General features: G+C 42.9%; 1 protein-coding gene across 5 annotated transcripts in view; it reads right to left on the bottom strand.

Moving 5' to 3' along the window:
• Window positions 1-246: 246 nt before the first annotated feature.
• The window catches only part of KHDRBS3 (KH RNA binding domain containing, signal transduction associated 3), a 123,251-nt gene continuing 116,756 nt past the window's right edge, over window positions 247-6,741 (bottom strand). For all 5 annotated transcript variants that reach the window (XR_014492168.1, XR_014492169.1, XR_014492170.1 and 2 more), the window contains one exon: window positions 247-485. The gene's annotated coding sequence lies outside the window, so the exon portion shown is untranslated. The remainder of the gene's footprint in view (window positions 486-6,741) is intronic.

Genomic DNA, 6,741 nt, shown 5'->3' with positions numbered 1-6,741 from the left:
CGGCATGGAATTAAATGTTGGATTCCCCCTTTCTCTTCATAGGATTTTGTACCCAGGAAGATTCTTGACATTTAATGAAAGTATTTTCTGCCTCTGTTTACTTCTGATTGCACCCATAGCAGATACCCATCTTTCTACCATATCCCGATATTCTTAAAAGAATTGTTGAGTTGAGTGACGTGAAAATTTAAGTCATCATCTACGAAAAACTTTCCTAATTGAAAAAGATTCTTTTGCACAGGACAATTAAAAAAGAAACCCATTTATTAACATCTCTACAAAGGTGCAGTGATAAGTGATGAAACATTTTGGAGTTAAAACAAAGATCCAAAAAGGTAGTTGTGTTACAAAGTTTAAGAAATAATAAAAAAAGACAAGGCAGCATAAAAATCATACTGGAGTTTCATCTACAAGCTGGCTATAATTTTGGAGGCACGTTGGTGAAGGAGAGATTTTCAAGCTGTCCGTATCCATGACCGAAATCCCTGGAAAACAGCAGAACAAAGACACACAGTTGGGTTAGATATTTTTGAAATTAATAACAATTGATTGTTCTCTTGGGATTTTCACGTTGCATGGATGGAGCGTAGCAATTAGAAAGAGTAGTAATTTCTTTGAGGAAACTGAGAGACAACAGCAAATTATACCCAGGCCTGCCTGGCTTTTACTGTTCAGTAGAAATGATGTATGATTGAAAGCTTAAAACAGCAGGGCAAACATTAAAAGAGACCTTTTAATATTTCATGTTTTAAACGTAAGCTACCAGGGATAATGCCAAAAACAGGGCTTGTCTTTATTTTGACAGCCTGCAACTTGAACCGTAGCATAACTTAGCCTTCCCCAATCTTTCCAGCTCTGCGGGGGAGGGGGAGGGTTTCGCGCACCTGCCGCTTACACAAGTGGAGTTTCGCGCACATGTGTACTTGCCCACCGCTTCTGCGGCCCAATTCTCAACATGCCGCAGCCCAAGGGGTTGTGAACCCCTGGTATAACAAAATCAGTAACTTGATTTTGACTTGGAACTTACAAAAGCTGTATTTAGGCACGTGCTATCCATACGTGCAAAAATCAAATTACAATGGTATCTCGGTACTCATCATGAATTGGTTCCTGGAGGTGGGTTGAATACCGAAAACAATGAGTACCAAAATGTAGTGAGTCATAAGGCAGCCGACAGCGACAAGTTCTAGCTTGTGGGTTGACTGCCAAACAAACGATGACTATCAGGACAAAATGGGTCGAGTACCAAATTCGATGAATTTCAAAGCAGTTTGAGTACCAAGATACCACTGTACTTCAGGTTATATGTATATGGATGCAGTTTTTTCAGAACAATTTCACTGAAGCTGATTTCTTGAACATTAGAAGCACAATAGACCTCATCAATTCACCTGATCATTTCTCTACTTCTTTTTCTTCTTATTATTCTTCTATGTTTTGCCTTATAACAATTCATTTTATCACATTGTTTTGGCCAGTGTCTGGTCCAATTAGTTAACAGTTGAAAAATATATGCAAGAGAACTCGGTCAATATGTCAGGCAAACCCCAATTTGGTGTTTTCTGACTTTAAGCTCCATATTCTGTTGCTACCACCCATACACACACACACACACACACACACACACACATCCCAGAAGTCCCCAACCAGCTATCCTGGCTCTAATATAGACTTCTAAATTATACTTCCTTTTTCAAAAAAAAAAAAACAAGGGAGAGTATTTTCTTTGGAAGATCATGCATTTGGAAAGAAATGTTGCCTAGGCAGAGATTTAACTTTTAATGAGCGCAACAAGAAAAAAAAATATCTATCACCATTATCAAACAGTATGTATAAAAACTGCATTATTTTCAAGAATCATAAAAACGGAATGCTTTTTCTCGTAAACCTAGACCAATATTGAATAGTTTGGATCTGAACATATTAGATGTACAGATAATTGCCAAACTGAATCAATATCTCTACTTAAATGCATTAAAATTAAAATGAAGAATCAATTGGTTCATTTCTGAAACACCAGTACCTATATTCTATGCATTGGACAGCCATTTCATTTCCATCTCAAGTGGAGAAAGACCATTTAGCTCAGTAACTACAAGTGATAATTAACTGACAGACCAAAACAGAAAATATTAACTAACTTTGGAAAGAGGAAGACCCCCCCCTCACTACCCAACACTGCCTTCTGAAATCTCATACTTAACCCTAACTTCTATCTCTGCGAAATAATTCAGAAACATTTGGTCTAGACCAGGGGTAGGCAACCTTGGCTCTTTTATGACTGGTGGACTTCAACTCCCAGAATTCCTGAGCCACCATGGCTCAGCTTGGAAACCTCTCCCTTTCCCCTCAACGTGGCTGGCTCAGGAATTCTGGGAGTTGAAGTCCACCAGTCATAAAAGAGCCAAGGTTGCCTACCCCTGGTCTAGAACAAAGAAACAGCAGATACAACAGGTGTAAATCCTGGAGGTATATAAAAGAATACTGTTCAGCTGCAAATTAACACAATTAACTTGTCAAATCTCCACAACTGTTTGAGAAACATACAAAACAGCAGAAGAACTGACATTTTTACTGATTTCAAATGGCCCAAACTCAACCGGTGAATCGACTCTTGTTTTTATATAAATTGTTTACTTGTGACAATATAGTGCGGGTCGGCCTCGGGTTATGACTGCAACTTCCGTTGCGAGGCAAGTCAGTTGGTTAAGTGAGGCACAGGTGATTTTACTGTTTTTGCTCTGGCTGTTAAACGAATCACATGGCCGTTAAGCGCATCTGGCTTTCCCAAGTGGCTTTGCTTATTAGAAGCTGGTTAGGAAGGTTACAAGTGTCAATTTATTTATTTATTTATTTATTCATTCATTCATTCATTCATTTATTTATTTATTTATTTATTTATTTATTTATTTATTTATTTGGTTTATATACCGCCCTATTCCCAAAGGACTCAGGGCGGTTTACAAGGCAAAATTTAAAAACAATCCAATATAAAATTAAAATAAAATAAAATTAAGTCTAGCCGCAAAAATTAAATCACAATTTAAAAACATTAAACCCCTCAGTCCAGACCAGATAGCTCAAAGAGCCAGGTTTCTAGGTCCCGGCGAAATGAGCGAAGGTCGGGGGCAGTCCGGAGTTCCGTTGGCAGTTGATTCCATAGGGCAGGCGCGCCCACAGAGAACGCCCTCCCCCTGGGGATCGCCCGTCGGCAATCCTTGACCGGCGGTACCCTGAGGAGGCCCTCCCTGTGTGAGCGCACAGGACGATGGGAAATTGACGCTGGCAGCAGGTGCTCCCTTAGATAATCCGGGCCCATGCCATTTAGGGCTTTATAGGTCATCACCAGCACCTTGAATCTCACCCAGAGGGCAACCGGAAGCCAATGCAGCTCGCGGAGAAGAGGTGTTACATTACAATTATGAGACCCTGGCAGGCTGCAACTGTTCAGGTTAGAATAGAGCTGGAAGGGACGTTGGAGGTCTTCTAGTCCAACTCCCTGCTCAAGCAGGAGAACCTATACCACGGGTCGGCAACCCGCAGCTCTGGAGCTGCATGCAGCTCTTTCAGCCTTCTGCGGCTCCCAGCCATTTGCAGAGAGACAGACACAGTCTAGAACAGGGGTAGTCACAACCCGACAGAGGCACTTGCGCTTTCCTTCTCTCTCTCTCTCTCTGTGTGTGTGTGTAACTCACGCTGTTCTCCAAGAAACTGACAAGCTTATTGGGCGGGGTTCCTGCCTTTGCTGCATCTCCACAGGAAGCAGGAGAAAGCAGGGCAGGACAGCCAGCCCAATAAGAATGTGTGTCAGCTTGTCCAGAACAGTGTGAAGCCAGCTTTCCAGGTGAGCAGAAGATTGGAGAGAGGAAGAGGGGGGGGGGAGAGAGAGGGAGGGAGGGAAAGAGAGGGAGGGAGGGGAGAGAGAAGTCATGCACAGCAGCCTCTATTTCTTTTTATTTATTTATTTAATTCCATTTATATCCCGCCCTTCTCCAAAGACTCAGGGCGGCTTACAAGCTTAGCAGTAGCCTTCATTCTATGTATATGCCTGCTTATTAGGGCTTTCACACACACCCCCCCAAGCGGCATTATTACAAAGTCAGCTTAATTGCCCCCAACAATCTGGGTCCTCATTTTACCTACCTCGGAAGGATGGAAGGCTGAGTCAACCTTGAGCCTGGTGGGATGCGAACCTGCACTAATTGCAGGCAGCTGGTGTTACTTAAGGAGGCATTAGCCCACTGCTCCACCAAGGCTCTAATTTTTAATTAAACTCTTCAATCAAGTTCCCCACCTCGTGCATGCGCGAGAGTTTTGCGGCTCCCAGTGTGTTTTTTCCCCCTCTGGGAAACGGGTCCAAGTGCCTCTTTGAGTGTTTAAGGTTGCCAACCCCTGACCTATACCATCTCAGACAGGTGATTGTCCAGTCTCTTCTTAAAAATCTCCAGTGTTGGAGCGCCCACGATTTATGAAGTCAAGCTGTTCCACTGGTTGATTGTCCTCACCAGTGCTTTTTTTGTAAAAGAAAAAGGTGCCGGAACTCACACGTCATACAACCCGTCTTGCCTACCCTATAAGGTTCCATCCCCAAAAGGTGCCGGAACGCCGTTCTGAGCGTTCTATGAGAAAAAAAGCCCTGGTCCTCACTGTCAGGAAGTTTCTCCTTAATTCCAGGTTGCTTCTCTCTTTGATCAGCTTCCAATCATTGTTTCTTGTCCTGCCCTCTGATGCTTTGCAGAATAGTATGACCGCCTCTTCTTTGTGGCAGCCCCTCAGATACTGGAATACCGCTATCATGTCACCCGTTTCTTCTTTTTCTTTAGATTAGCCAAACCCAAGTCCTGCAGCCGTTCTTCACATGTTTTAGTTTCCAAGGCCTTTGATCATTTTAGTTGCTTTTCTCTGAACTTTTCCCAAAGTCTCAATATCTTTTTTTTTTTTTTGTAGTACGGTGTCCAAAATTGGTTGCAGTATTCCAGGTGTGGTTTTACTAGGGTTTTATAAAGCGGTACTAATACTTTGCGTGATGTTGATTCTGTGCCTGTTTATACAACCCAGGATTGTATTAGCTTTTTTGGCTGCTGCTGCACACTGCTGGCTCATAATCAAGTGATCATCCACTAGGACTCCAAGGTCCCTCTCACAGTCGCTGTTTTTGAGCCAGGTTTTGCCTAATCTGTACTTATACCTTTGATTTTTCCTGCTTTTCTCCACATTAAAAATCATTTTGTTCGATAGGGCCCATTGCTCAAGTTTGTCAAGAACTTTTTGAATCCTGAAGTTGTGTTCTGGGGTGTTGGCTATTCCTGCCAGTTTAGTGTCATCTGCTGATTTGATGAGTTCCCATTCTATTCCCTCATCTAAGTCCTGGGCCTAAGATGGAGCCTTGTGGTATCCCACTGCTTACTTCTCTCCATGTGGACGTAGTGTTATTGAGGACTACTCGTTGAGTACAGTTTGCCAGCCAGCTACAAATCCATCTGGTGGTGGTGTTGTCTATTCCACCTTTTCCTAGCTTATCAAGGAGTAGGTTGTGGTCTACTTTGTCAAATGCCTTATTGAAATCTAAGTATGCTACGTCCGCAGCATTTCGCTGGTCTACTAGTTTAGTCAATTTGTCAAATAATGAAATAAGATTGGTTTGGCATAATCTGTTTTTTAACAAACCCATGCTGGCTACTAGTTATAACTTTGTTTGCTTCTGGTTGTTTGCAGATCTGTTTTTTGATCTATCTTTTCCAGGATCTTCCCAGGTATTAATGTTAGGCTGATTGGTCTGTAGTTTCCTGGGTGTTCCCCCCCCCCCTTTCTTGAAGATGAGAATCACATCAGCCCTTTTCCAATGCTCAAGTACTTCCTCGGTGCTCCAGGATTTTTGAAAGATATGGTACAATGACTGTAAATACACACTGGTTTTCAAGCACCTGAATTTTGATAACATGACGGGAGGGATGCTGCGATGGTTGTAAGTGCAAGGACTAATAAGTGCAGTGACTAATATTTATGTCACTGTTCACCGCCCTGAGTCCTTAGGGAGAAGGGCGGTATACAAATCAAATAAATAAATAAATGAATAAATAATAAAGTCACTTTTTTTCAGTGCTGCTTGTAACTTCCAATGTTCACTAAACAAATGGCTATAATTCAAGGACTGCGTATAGTTAAGCGAATGAGAGTGGTGGAGACAAAACAGCGTCCAGGGGGGAGGTACTATCCTCATGGTGTCTAGAGAACAACTTGCACCTGAACATCGGCAAGACAAAGGAGATGGTACTAGACTTCTGGAGTAAAAGAGAGGAACCTGCCCCATTTTACATCGGGGGGGGGGCTGTGTGGAGGGAGTCTCCTCCTTTAAATTCCTGGGAGTCTACCTCTGTGAAGATCTTATCTGGAAAGTCAATACAACCCAGGTGGCCAGAAAGGCCCAACAGAGACCCCACTTCCTCAGGATCCTGCGGAAGAACAGGATAGAACAACGACTAATGACCATTTTTTACCGGTCTACTATAGAGAGCGTCCTCTCGCACTGTATCGTGGTTTGGTATGCTGGCTTGACAGCCGCAGATAGGACGATATTACAGAGGGTGGTGAGCACAGCACAAGACATTGTGGGCTGTCCCCTGACACCACTGGATGACCTCGCCAGGGCTCGCTGCCTTGGAAGAGTGAGGAAAATTCTCAGGGATGACTCACACCCTGGTTGCTACATCTTTACTCTCCTACCATCAGGTAGGAGATACA

The sequence above is a fragment of the Vipera ursinii genome (assembly GCF_947247035.1).
Source record: "Vipera ursinii genome assembly, chromosome: 3".
Taxonomy (NCBI): domain Eukaryota; kingdom Metazoa; phylum Chordata; class Lepidosauria; order Squamata; family Viperidae; genus Vipera; species Vipera ursinii.
This window is presented reverse-complemented; position numbering and strand designations above follow the sequence as displayed.